Genomic DNA, 14,691 nt, shown 5'->3' on the forward strand with positions numbered 1-14,691 from the left:
TTTTCTATTCTACTTTTTCTGTCTAAGCTTTCTAAGTCCTAATTCTTTGGAGTATGGTGTACAATCAGACCCCCTCCCCTGTGTAAGTTCAAGGATTTTCTTCCATTATCCATTCATGAATCAAAGTTCTAAATTAAGGGAATGCATAGATAACCAGAGAATAGCCAGTGTCTTCACTTCTGACTTAACTCCCAAGATTCAAGATCATACTTCGTTGCTGGCTTCAGAATGATTTCCCTTTTCTTTTCACATTTATTTAATTATCTTAATATTTTGTTTTTTTCTAGCACTGTTAGTCCTTTGTAGCAAGAATTCTCCAGTATTTCTAGTCTATTGAAAGCCAGAATCAGAACTTTTTTTGTGGTTCATTTTCTATATAGTATTCGTGCTGGCCATTCTATCCAACCTTTCTCTTTGGAAATTTAGGTCCTAATGTTCTTAGAAAATGTCTTCTGTTATTTCTTCATAATTTCCTTCTTTCATTTTACTGTTTTCTCTTTCTGGCACTCATATTATCCACGTGTTGGATCTCTGGATTCATTCTCTAATTCATTTTAACTTTCTCTTTTAATTTTTATTTCCGTTTCCCTTTTTCAAATTTATATTCTAGTAATTTTATTACCTTTTAAAATCTCTATCACAGTTTTAATTTTCAAGCATTCCATCTTACTCTTTGCATGTTTCAGTGAATGGTATTCTGTTCACTGATGAATGCCTTTGTCTCTGAAGATATTTACTAGAATTTTAAATTTTCTTTGAAAGAAGAATCTGAATTTCTGCTAAATTATTTTCCATCTATATGTTTTGGCCTCTATTTTATTTTAAAGACTTTTCTGTAGCCCCTAGTTATTCTTGCTTGCCTGTTCGTATTTAAGAGTAGAACACTGAAGAACTAGCTAGAAGTTCTTTTATTATTTCTGCAGAATCCCACCTATTGGGCTTTCTCCCAAGTATATGTGCATGTACTGTACTTTTATTTATTGGAACTTTATGTAAATTGTTTGAGTTGATGCTTTTCCTGAGGGAATGATTAGAACTTCCTTCTAGAAGGTATAAATTCATCAACTAATATTCATCAGACTGTCTGTAATGATGTGCTAGTGTACTCCTGACTGGTAAAATCTGTAGGTCTTTTTTCAGTAACTACTCACATTTCCCAAATATGTGTTATAATCTTCCTGGAGAGAGATCATAAGCCATACTGCCAAAATTCTGGAAGTCAAATGTGGGAAGGCTTATAATCAGGGAAATCTAGGTTATGCTGTAGTAAAAATGGTCCCAACATCTCAGAGCTTACACAAAATTTTATTTCTCTTTCATGTTACATGTTCTTTAAGGGCTGGATGCATCTCTTCTCTGTGCCATCTTCACTCCAGGGTGCAAGCTGTGGATCAGCCTATATGCAGTGATGCTTTTAAAGCTACTAATCAGAAGTTAAACGTCTTATTTCCCTTCACATTTCATTGACCCAATCAGAAATATTCCTTAACAGCCAGGTAAGAATAATCCTTCCCTAGGAAGAGGCAGCAAATTGATGTGAACAATAACGCAGTCTACCATTGAAGGGTAGGTGGTCTTACTCTCTGTCTGTAGATTTTCATTGTTCCTCCTGTTCTCTTGCCCTTATTCTTCCCTGTTTTCTATCAGTCTGGAATCACTCTTAGTCAACTTTGAAACAGAGCTAATCTTTCTTCTGCCTGGGTTGTGTTGGGCTGGTTCCTGAACTGCTCATGGTATGGATAGTGATTCACGTCCTTATGATCTGTGAAGCTCTTAGGCTCACCCTTAAGATCTCTTGAGGTACCAGGAAATGTTAATTTATGAATTTAGATATAAAAAACAATGTCAATGAGAATTAAAATAGTCACTTGTTAAATGATTAAATCACTTTATTGTTAAATGGTATTTATATATACATATGCTATTAAATTTTAATACATTTATTAAAATTAAAAAGAACATAAAAAATGATGAAATATGCAATATAAATGTGGAAAATATATATAGAAAATGGAAACTGTAAGGAATTAAGAGAACAATATCCATTAACATAACTGTGCATCTTATTCTTCCTCCACTTACACAAGAAGGTGTTATAAAAAAAAAGTATTGCATAAGAAAATGTTGTAAAAATAAAAAGAAACATTTTGTGTTTCAAGGTGAGATAAAGAGAGCTTATATTAGTAAAAATGAAATGAAAATGTGGTGGTAGCTTTAAAATCCTAAATTATTTAGTTTAGGTTGAAGTCAAGTTGAAGAATTGGGTTCCCAATGTTTTCTACAGGGGCAAGACGCAAAGAGGAGAAGAAGTGTTCCCAAAGAGGCCCGCTTACGTCCAAGGGCAGTGGGGACTCCGCATTGCTGATAAAGTTTAGCACAAGATATACAGACTACTTCCCTAGCATTCCCCAGGAAAATCATCTTTACATCCTTAAGAATTAAAGGAAAGCTTTGGAATCCAATGAAATACAGGCTCACTTCCAGAGTTGCTAGTTTTTAGCCACACGACGTTGAAAAATTTTCTCAACTCTACTAAGGTTTAACTTTTATCGTTAGAAAATAGGACTGATAATGCTTGCCTTAGTATATATGTGAAGATTAAGTGTTATAATTTTTTTTGTATCTTTTGTGTTTTTTAGTATTGGTTCTTGGCACATAATTAGAAGCTTATACCTCAATGTTTTTATACCAAAATCTGAGTTTATCAACTATATTTTAAATATATTATTAAATTGTAAACAGTATACTTTAAAAAATGTTAAATCATTCAGTGTAAAAATAAAAGTATTTTAAGAATATATGGCAGCCCTAGTGGCACAGTGGTTAAATGCTTATCTGCTAACCGAAAGGCCACAGGTTCAAACTCAACAACTGCTTCTTGGGGAAAGATGTGGCAGTCTGCTTCTGTAAAGATTTACAGCCTTGGAAACCCTATGGGGCAGTTTTACTGTGTTCCATAGGGTCACTATGAGTTAGGTATTGACTCGATGGCAGTGGGGGTGGGGGTTAAGAATGTAGTAGGAAGAGGGGAAAAAAGAGATAGCAAAACTCATTAAATAACTATACATCTTATTCTTCTTTTCTTCTTATTTCCACTGGAAAGTTTTTAATAAAATCACGGGCTTTCCCTTTGCCAAAATTTCTCAGAGATGAAGGTAGAGCTGGAGAGGGAAATCATAACATAACAATTTCAGCATCCAAAATATCTACCGTCCTGACTGATGGTGATGCCAGTTTTTATGACTATTCAAAGAAATTGTTAAGATTGAGAGAGTTTAATTTCAATTCTATGGGCTCATATAGCCTATGTTTTTAAACCTAGACTTTGAATTAATGACATATTCTTTCAGGAATTATTAACATCATTTTCCTGATTATTGTTTCTTGAAGAGCTTTGAAAAGAAGAAACAGGAATCTATAAACTATTTTTTTTCTTCAATAGTATGAAATTTAAAATGCAAGTTCTATTTTGTGCTTAAAAATGTAGGTCTTCGTCTGTATAAACTTATTTTTTTTTCATTAATATATTCATTATATCCCTGTAATTTGGGTCAACATGAAAATGGAAATAAGTAATATGTATGGAAATAGGGTCGCTATGAGTTGGAATCGACTCGACAACAACAGTTTTTTTAATATGGAAATAAGGAATATATATGGAAATAAGGAATATTTTTGAAGTTCCAAAAATATCTCACATGCTCCCACATAACAACAGCTCCCCGCCAAAAGAAGTTTAAGGAGAAGCTTAGTCTCATTAAGGGCCCAAAATGATTTAAAAAAAAAAAAAAGATCTTAATATATATACACTGATGTGATATTATGTGAAACCACTTTATAGCATCAATGGTTAGAAAGAAAACTTTGTGTCTATGATTTATTAACCTAATAATAAATAATTGTTATCCTAAATTTGTTTAAAAGGAAAGACTTGTCTCTTCTTAATTTATTTCAATAACCATATCTAAGTGTGGCATCAATTTCAATACATTTCTGTAAAGTTCCCAGTTAATTATAACCATAATTTAACCTTAACTCTTTTTTGTTAAAAAGATTCATAGGAAATTATTTTACTGTATTTCTCTGGATATATTTGATGTCTTCTTAGCTTAATTTTAATAAATTCCTTTTAAAAACCTTAAAATCCAATTATGTTTTATATAAGATTATATATTCAATATATATTCTTTGGGCTAAAAGCCTTTTTTCAGCTAAAATGCTTAAACCCAATTGACTGACTCCATAGAGTAGCAAGTTATTTCCTTGATTAAACATTCTTTAAGAATGCTTATACTCATTTTCAAAGTTAATAATGAGTAAGTACACAGAGGTAATTCTTTTCGGTGTCATTTATGCTGTAGTTCTTTGTTCTTGTTCTGAAATTAATGGCACAGTTTCTTTTTCAGAGAAATTTAAAATGGTACTTAGCTTTTTCAAAACACTATTTAGAAATTTAATTAGATATTTTATATTTATTCATAGATTCTCTTATATACGGACAGATTAGAAGACACATTTTTTCAAATGAAAAAAATCTCTTTAATATAGATTCTTCATAAAAATTTAAAACTGATTTCTCCTCTTCCTTCTCCTCCCTTGTCCTCCTACTCCATTTTCTCTCCTCCCTCGTCGTCTTCTTTCTCCACCTCCTTCTTCTTCCTCTGTCTACATCCACATACAGAAACGGCCCTGGATATTTGCCAGACACATTATATCATAACCTAACAAAGAACAAGTTGTGCTTTGGCATCAGATATATGCTACAATCTGGGTCATCCAGCTGTATGATCTTGAGAAAATCAGTTTTTCATGCAGTAACTGTGTTGTAAATAAATATAAAATAATAAGCATCATTCTTGTGATATTTAAATTATGTGACAGTGTTTACTGAGATAGCTAATATCTAATGGGCAGCTGGGAGATGAGTATAAGGGGATTCATTATAATATGGTCTTTCTTAAGGTGAAACTAAAAGTGAAAACTTCTAACGCAACAAATGTGTACATCAGCAACAAATTTTACCTCTGTTTTTCTTTTACTCCTCACATTTGATGTTACTCCAAAAAAAAAGTAAGTAGGAATTACATATAGTTGGAAGTATTCTAGTTGTAAGTGATATAGTCTGTCTTAAATAGCTGTATGATCCTGAAAAGTTACTTCCCATTTAGAAGTCTTTTTACTCATTTTTGAAAATAAGATTATGTGATAAAATAAACAATCTCTCATAATTCTTCAGGTTGGGAAAATCATATTTCTAAACCATATGAAATTGTGCAGGTTAAAATTATAATATTTCTAGCCTAATATATCTAACAGACATTTCAAAATCAGCATGGCAAGAGCTAAACTGTCGATTTTGACCCCAGTCCTGCTGCTCGTGCTCAATCCCTAACTCAATAAATGTCTCTAAAATGGATCCAGCTGTTGAGGTCAAAACCCACAAAGTCTTCCTTAAATTCTGCTTTTCCAATGCCCCTCGTATAATTCTCTGGCAGTGACACAAAGTAACTCCCTAAACCCACCCATTCTCATCACATTTACTATTACCACCTTCATCAGTTTCTTTCCCAGGTGTTAAATGAGTCACAGGTGGTTTCCCTTCTTTCATGCTTGCTCAATGTCACTCTAATTTTCCTAAGCTGAACAGTGTCCTTTCAAATATTAGTTATATCATGTAAATGCTAAGCCCACAATGTTCCAATAACTTCTCATCACACAGTATAAAATATATTTATGAAGCCTATACAATTCTGTATAATCGAGTCTCTCCCATTTACTCTTCTGTCCTTTCCCTTAACTAACTACGTGGCAATGACCTGTTTCCAAGCCTTTGCACTTCGTCCTCAGTTCTCCAATCCTGTGCTCATATGGTTTGTCCCCTCGCTTCATTAGGGGGATTTCTCTTTTCCCGACCAGACCCTGAATAGTACACGTGAGACCTAAGAAAGAGGCAGAGGGAATTTCCAGCACAATGATTAACAACTGGGCAGCAGGCTTCAGGAGCAGCAAGGCAAGAGAGCCAATTGACAAAAAAACCTAAAACTGAAGAATTAATAAATAGCGATAAGGGATGTTTTTGAAGTATCTCAGTGCCACTGTCTCAATCCTACAGGAGCTCAAGTACAGAGTCTCTACTCCTTTGAGTTGTCGATTCCAAACAACACAATAGCAGCCAATGCTTGTTTTCATCACAGGACCTAGTACAAGCCTTTCTAAAATCGATGATTGTGTCACATAAAGCGGCTAAAAGGGATGCAGTGTCCTTGGAAAGCAATCAGGTAAACGGAACAGGTTTCAGGATGAGGAGATTCATAGTATTTTATGTAATATGGAAGATAAGTTTTAATAGAATGGACAGGAGCGATTTCAAGAGGGAAATTGATCAGTGAAAGAAATAAAATTGAATTAAAGACGTAACAAGTAACATGGGAACAGGGCCTGTGGAAGGAAATAGGGGACTGAGACTTGCTTTGTGGCACAGGATGACCGGACAGTGGGAATGGTGTTGTTACTGACTTTTAGGTTCATGTAAAAGCAGCCTCGGACCTGGAGGATATCATAACAGTGATTAGTTATGGTCCATGGACTGGATCTATGTGTTTTAGTCTTTCTTTAGCCCTCTCAACTGGTGAATATTAGTGAACTGAATATTAAAGTCTTTGTGTATGTGTGTTTAGGATTTTAAGATTTTTGAACTCAAGGAACAGTCTGAGGTGAGGTCTTTGAGGGCAATAATCATGTGTTCTGCTTGTCAGAAAAAAATCAATTTTTAAAATGACATTTTATGTGGAAATAAGTTTGTAAATCAATATCTACTCATTCATTCATTTTGTTCATTATACAGATATTTAGTGAGCACCTGTTATGTGCCAGGCGCTCCTCTAGATGCTGGTGATGTGGCAGTGAAACAACATGTCAAAAACCTCTGTCCTGACAGAACTGACTCTGGAGTTTGTAGTATAATATCAATGATGATTAAGCATCAAATAAGATCTCAGTCTGCTTTTGAAAAATTCTCTTAATAATATAAACATGAAATGACCTATATTTAAGATAAATTCAACAGAAAAAATAGAAGAAATTTCTTAGATATCATACATGAATATGCTCAAATTTGGTATTACTACAAATAGTAGCTAACACATCTCATTTATAACATCTCTATTACTGTCAAATATTGGGGGGGGGAATCTGTTCGTTTACAGTGCTATGAGGAAGGTGATTTCTAGTCTACTTCCCCTGGAAATGATAAATACCTCCCTACAAAAAGGCCAAATTTCTTATGATAGCCTTGGTAAATTTATCACCTATAATCAACATCGATACAGAAAAATAAGCATAAGAACTAAAAATTATAGTCATTCAACTAGCAGTGAATCTCTCCAAAAATAGTACAACTTTTATATCTGCATAGCAGCAAAAAATAAAACTATATTTCAATGTTTAATATTCCTTTAAAAAGTCTAATGTAAACCTCTTAGTTTTATATATACTGCAAACTTTATCTTACACATTTGAAGCTTCACAGAATTTTGCATCTTCTTTACACAGAACCTGGCTTAAAAATGAAGTAGATCTTTCAAAAAGAAACTTATAATATTAAATTATACTTAGGGCTCTCTATATTTTCTGCATTAGATTTAGAAAATTTATTATGAAGTACATGACATTAACTCCAAATTTTTTAAAACTTAGTTTTCATTAATTTTCTGACATACACAAAAGAAGGAAATTTACTAATTTCAAATGAATTAAAGCTTTTAATATTACCCAATAGTGGTGTGCAGTGAGTGAAACATTTTCCAGTTAGGAAGGATTGCTTGCCATTAGGGGTATTATTGAACTTCATTGAAAGGGAGAAAAGATGAATTAGCAGCCTCTGTAACAAACCAGCAGCCACAGAAATCACAGGAAGAGAATTGCTACTTTTAGGCATCTTGGATTAGTGCTTCAGAGATTCAGAAACTCTATAATGGGAGGTGGAATGACATTTTAAATTTACTGTTTTTCAAGGTGAAGGGCCCAAAGGGTCATCAGAGCAATATACTAAATGGGAGCCATATAAAATAATAATAATTTTATAGGCCATTTTTCTTGATAGAAGTAAATTACAACCCACTGCTGTCAAGTCGATTCTGACTCATAGTGACCCTATAGGACAGAGTAGAACTGCCCCATAGAGTTTCCAAGGAGCGCCTGGTAGATTTGAACTGCCGACCTTTTGGTTAGGAGCCATAGCTCTTAACCACTACACCACCTTGTAGTGTAGCATAATTACAGATGAAGGCAAAAATCCACAGTTATGGATTGAATAGTATCCCCCAAAAATGTGTGTCAACTTGTTTAGACCATGATTCCCAGTATTGTATGATTGTCTACCATTGTGTCATCTGATGTGATTTTCCTATGTGTTGTAAATCCTACCTCTATGATGTTAATGAGGCAGGATTAGAGGCAGTTATGTTAATGAAGCAGGAATCAATCTACAAGATTAGGTTATGTAGTCAGTCAATCTCTTCTGAGATATAAAAGAGAGAAGCGAGCAGCAATACACAGGGACCTCATTACCACCAAACAAGGAGAGCCAGGAGCAAGTGCGTGTCCTTCCAACCCAGGATCCCTGCACTGAGATGCTCCTAGACCAGGGGAAGATTGATGACAAGGACCTTCCTCCAGAGCTGACAGAGAGAGAAAGCCTTCCCCTGGAGCTGGTGCCCTGAATTTGGACATCTAGTCTCCTAGACTGTGAGAGAAAAATTTTCTCTTTGTTAAAGCCATCCACTTGAGGTATTTGTTGTAGCAACACTAGATAACTAAGATACCCACAGATACACAGATATCTATGACTGGTTAAAAGAAGAGCATATTAACATTAATAGACACTAATAGACGTCCTTAGAGAGCATATTTATTGGCTTTTTTCCTTATTCTATATCAAATCATCTATATCACTGTGTACACATCTTTTGTAACTATGAACCAGCACTTTCATCATATTGTATTGTATTGACTTCATTCCTTTACCCTTTGTACATAGTAAAAAGTATGTGTGAGAGATCTTTCAGTTTGGCCCTCTTCCTGTATTAACACTCCTGCAGTTGAGTGTTAATATAAAATTTATTAAAGTCCTTCAGGGATTCTGCAACCACCTCTTGTACACAGTGATAACATTTAACATTATTTGATATTCTTTGAAACTGCCAAGCCTTGACATATTACTGATTTATTATTTTCACTATGCTCTCAGGTATAAAATTTTTTTCTTATGTTTTTACCCTATTATGTCAATACCATTTTCATTTTTATCCCCTTCATTTAATATTTATTAACAGTGTTGAATATTATGATGCCCTTTACTTACTTCTGTTTTCTTCTACTTTACGTAAAACTTCTTCCTTCAGACATTTTTGCTCATTTGTTATATTTACTTCTGTCTCCCTTGAAGTAATCCCTACCTTCTTGTAAAAAAGTTGGCTGGTGCTTTCTTCACTCGTTAATTTTGTTTGTCACTTAGTGCTGAAAAACAATATTTTTTTCCACATGACCTTTAAGCAAACTATGTCTTAGAAAGGACTATAAGGCTGCTTATATGAAAATCTAAAACATAATTCAATTTAAAAAAGAAACAAACTTAGAAGAGTAGGTTTTAGAATGTGTATGTAAAAAAGAAAAATTATAAATTGAATAATTTTGATTAATTTTGAGGCTAAAAATTAAGTTCTTGGCAATAATAATTTTTTTTTTACCTGAAAAACTAATAGTCTAATGAAGGTGTTCTTCAATTTTATATATGTTACATATTTATATATATTCCTTATAATATGATAGCCTTCATTACAGTAAAATGCACAAATATCAAGGGTTCAGAAACTGAGGCTTGTTTCAGGTTCTGCCACCAACTAGCTATTTGAATTTGGAAAGTCACCTAACCTCCAGGCCTTCTACTTTTTTCAGTGGTGTGCTATAAGAGGCAACCAAGATGATGTCTTGGCACTCTTCCAAGACAATGATGCCTGTCAATGCAAATTAAATTTGTATTTGCTTGTGGAATCCCTTTGTTATTTGGATTTGAATTTGGGTATCTCCTATGTACTAGAAACCAATAAAATAATGAACTGCCACTCTGAAGACTTGGAAAGCTAATCAATCTCTTCTTTCTGACAAGTGTAAAACTTCTCTGTATAATCTGTTTCATGGTTCACATTCATTGTTTGCTTTTCGGACAGATAAAGCTTTCTATTAAGAAATGTTCTCTTTCAAATCCCTTTGAAACAGATATGCTCTGTATGTCTTTGAGATACCAAGGGCTTCTCTGAGGAGTGGCAGCTGTTTGATATATTGTAGGACTGACTAAGTAATTAAATACATCACTCTTTTTTTTTTTTTTTTTTTTACATTTCTGATGTTTCCAAAGTTTCTTAAGAACCAACTGTAGCCTGAGACTGTGGCAGAACTGTGGGCTAGTTATACACAGAAACTACTTTTTAAGATCTCATGTTTTAATGGAGAGAACCCATAAACAAGTAAGCAAGCCTGAAAAGCCCAATTAATAAAGAGTCATATAAAGATAGAATGACCATTCCAGGAAAAGGGTATAGCATGAGCATTGCACAAATGACGTAGATGAGTATGACACCAGAAAACATATAAATAGCTCTGCATGTCAGGGGCATGGGGATAAGTAAGAGATATGAGAGGAGATGGAGGGGACCAATCATTAATGACATTTTGTGTCTTGCTAAAATTATTGGATTTAACCTGTAGGTATTAAGTGGGGAAGTGACCCGATCAGGACTGTGTTTGAAAAAGATTATTGTATCAGCAGCTTGAAGGATAGATTTGACAGGGACCTGAAACGGGAGGAACATTTAATAGGAGAAATGCAAAGAGCAGCATAGATGGTGCACATCAGTGAGCCTTCAAAAATGTTTATTGAGTTGAAATGAATTGACGAAGTTGTTGAATCTTTCCTTTCTCGGGTCTTATTTTTAGAAAACGTCAATAGCAGCTTTTCATTGAGTTGCTTCAAAGTTCCTCCGCTGAAGCCCAGCGAGGGTGAGATAGTTGAAGTCTAGGTGAGTGACCCATCTCATCACAGATGCTTCAAAAATGTCATCAAACGCCCCTCCACAGATGGTCCCATTGTTCGAAATGGTCTTTACAGCTCCTGAGTCTGATGCTGCAGCCTGATTCACAAAATAGTGTCCTGCTTTATGCCTCTGCAGTGGAATTCAATTGGTACCTTAATTATTCCCTTTGTACCTGGGCAAACAGCATATCAGTGATTGAGTCCACTTTGATGGTTAGAACCACACTCCTTGGCTACCAACTTCTGTAACAGCTGCTGTTTATTCTTATTTTTCTGGGTCATTTTCAGAAAGTTTTTCCAATAAATTAAATCATTTAGAAGTTCCTTGTCAATATATTTGAAAGCTAAGGTATACCAGAGAGCAAGCTGCCTACTGATGATTCAATTCTGACTATAGCTTTTTTATTTTTGGAACACTTTCACATTTTTATAAATGTATCATCATAGCACTGTCATACAGAAAAAAGAAATACAACTTTTCCCATTTCACAAAAGAGTGGGTTAAGATCCAAAAGACTGACTTATAAGAAGATGGTAATAGTGCTTGGTTCAAAAGGCAAAATATAACCCATTACCACATATTACTATTTCAATATCTATTGTATCTGTATTTCATATATATATATATATATGTCATAACATTTTATTAGTTTAGATTTTGCAATGGAAAAATACTAATTTATCAAATATTGGTAGTATCCATTATTTGGAAGCATTATCAGATAACCTGCTATCTCCCAACCCTGAAAATAATGATTACTTTACTGAAAAGCATTTACCTACATGTAAATACCCTCGCCTAGGAGCATAGCCGTTATAGACAACTAATTTAAGTACCAGAAATCTCTGAAATTGTATTTTCTCTGTGGGTGCTTTTTTAATTCTTTTGTGTATAAACATCTAGTCACATATCAAATACTTAGTGTTAAAATGACCTAAACAATTGAATAAGAATTGATAAGTTTAAAATTAGGCCATAGAGAATTCAGATCTGGTCTTCACCATTTTCCAGCTGTAAGACATTGGGAAGTCACTTAGCTTCTCTAAGCCTCAATTTCTTTTGTTGCGCAGTGGTTAAGCACTTGACTGCTAACCGAAAGATCGACCGTTGGAACCCACCAGCGGCTCCACAGGAGAAAAGATCTGCTCCGGTAAAGATTATGGCCTAGGAAACCCTATAGGGCACTTCTACTCTGTCCTGTAGGGTCACTATGAGTTGGAATTGACTCGATGGCACCCAACATTAACAACAATGGAGGCAGATAGTACAAATAGTATCTGTAACATAAGGTCATAATGAAATTCTATAAGACGATGCATACAAATCAGCCTACACAGTTTCTGGTTTAAACAAGGTATTTAATAGCTATACATATTATTACACTTATAATGCAAATAGTAGATTATAAGATCTGTTCTTTATGTAGCTGAAATAGATTATAGCCTAAATGCTGTGATTTATCTGGCGCCATGTCAGGCCCTCTCCCAAGACTAGAGTGTTTTTCCCATTACTTCAGCCTCAGCCCTTTCAAAAAAAGTTTTATAGTATGCTATCATTTATTTGAGAATAATGGAAAAATATATATATACATATATAATTTATGTTAAGAAAAATAACAAAAGGATAAAATGAAAAATAATTATAATGTTTTCCCAAAGGGGGAGGAGTGAGTCAAGAATGAAGCCTAGAATTCTCTGAATATACATCTTGTATAGATCTGATGCTGAGATCATGCCAGTGTTTTACATAATATAAATACAACTGAATTAAAATGAAAAAAAGTATTAAAAAATCAAAAGTAAATTGAAGCAAACCTAACTTCGTAGAAGGTTGGTGACTTAGCCACCTAAGGAGAAAACATTTCAGGTGATTTTAAACAATTTGAACATTCCAAGTAAGATATCCCCTAAGGACAAAAATAACTACAAAATATTTGTAAACTGCTTATAGTAATCATATTATTGGTAGTGATGTTGGTATTGCTCTTCCAAAACTATTTTACTTATAGTATAATAAAGAAAATAATGAATTATGTTAATGTCATGAAGAACTAATACTTTAGCATAAGAAACCACAAATGCAAATATGAAATCAAATAAATTAAGTAAAAACACTAAATTAAAAGTATTAGAACTAAAATTGAATTAGAACTATCAGTGTGATACTATCCGCATAGTCCTACTATCTGCAAGAACACAATTTATTTTCTCTTTATAAAAATATATGTTTCCCAGCCTCATATGCTAAAAGTCCCAGAAATAATAACTCATCTAGTAGCAATGAGCACCTACTGTGGCCTGCTAAATAGCATTTCCCGTTAAAATAAATGAAGGGTCCTTGAAGAAATGGCTAAATCCATAAAGGTGCAGAAAATGTACAAAATTAACCTGAAACATCTTGTTATCCCCAAAAGCAAGGCTCTATCATACACTAAGGGAGCTGTTAAAAAGCATCCTAAGACTCAGGAATCTGTTGTCCTGTTGTTGTTGTGTGCTGTTGAATCAATTCCAAATCATAGCGACCCTATAGGACACAGTAGAATTCCCCATAGGGTTTCCAAGGAATGGCCGGTGGATTCAATCTGCCAACGTTTTTTTTTTTTTTTTTTAGTTTTTTTATTGTACTTTAGATGAAGGTTTACAGAATGAATAGTTTTTCATTAAACAGTCAGTACACATATTGTTTTATGACATTGGTTAACAACCCCACGACATGTCAACACTCTCCCTTCTCGACCTTGAGGACCATTTTTTGGTGAAAATATATATAGCCAAAGTTACACCATTTTCAAAGTTTCTACATGTACAGTTCAGTGACATTGATTACATTCTTCCAGTGGTGCTGCTATTCTCGCTATCCTTTTCCAGATTATGCCATCACCACTCTCTTCAACTCACTGTCCCCTAGGCTTCCCATCAAACTTTTTGAGATGCTGTTGTCAATTTGATCTCACATAGGTAATTCTGTTTTTTTTTTTTTAACCTTAAATGAAGGTTTGCAGAACAAATAGTTTCTCATTAAACAGTACACATATTGCCCTATGACAATGGTTAACAACCTCATGACTAAGACAATGGTTAACAACCTCATGACATGTCAACACTGTCCCTTCTCAACCTTTGGTTCCCTATCACCAGCTTTCCTGTCCCCTCCTGCCTTCTAGTCCTTGTCCCTGGACTGCTGTGCCTCATTAGTCCTGTTTTGTTTTATGAGGCTGTCCAATCCCTGGCTGAACGGTGAATTTCGGGAGGGGCTTCACCACTGGGCTAAAAGGGTGTCCAGGGGCAATACTCTCGGGGTTTCTCCAGTCTGTCAGGCCAGTAAATATGGTCTTTTTTTGTGAGTTAGAATTGTTCTGCCTTCTTTTCCATCTCTGTCCAGGAACCTCTATTGTGATCCCAGTCAGAGCAGTCAGTGGTGGTAGCCGGGCACCATCTAGCTGTACTGGACTTGGTCTGGTAGAGGCTGTGGTAGCTGTGGTCCATTAGTCCTTTGGACTAATCTTTTCCTGGTATCCTGTTCTCTTCATTCTCCCTTGCTGCCTAAGGGGTGAGACCAGTGGAATATGTTAGATGGCTGCTCACAGGCTTTTAAGACCCCA

This window comes from Trichechus manatus, unplaced genomic scaffold (genome assembly GCF_000243295.1).
Source record: "Trichechus manatus latirostris isolate Lorelei unplaced genomic scaffold, TriManLat1.0 scaffold00013, whole genome shotgun sequence".
Classification (NCBI taxonomy): Eukaryota; Metazoa; Chordata; class Mammalia; order Sirenia; family Trichechidae; genus Trichechus; species Trichechus manatus.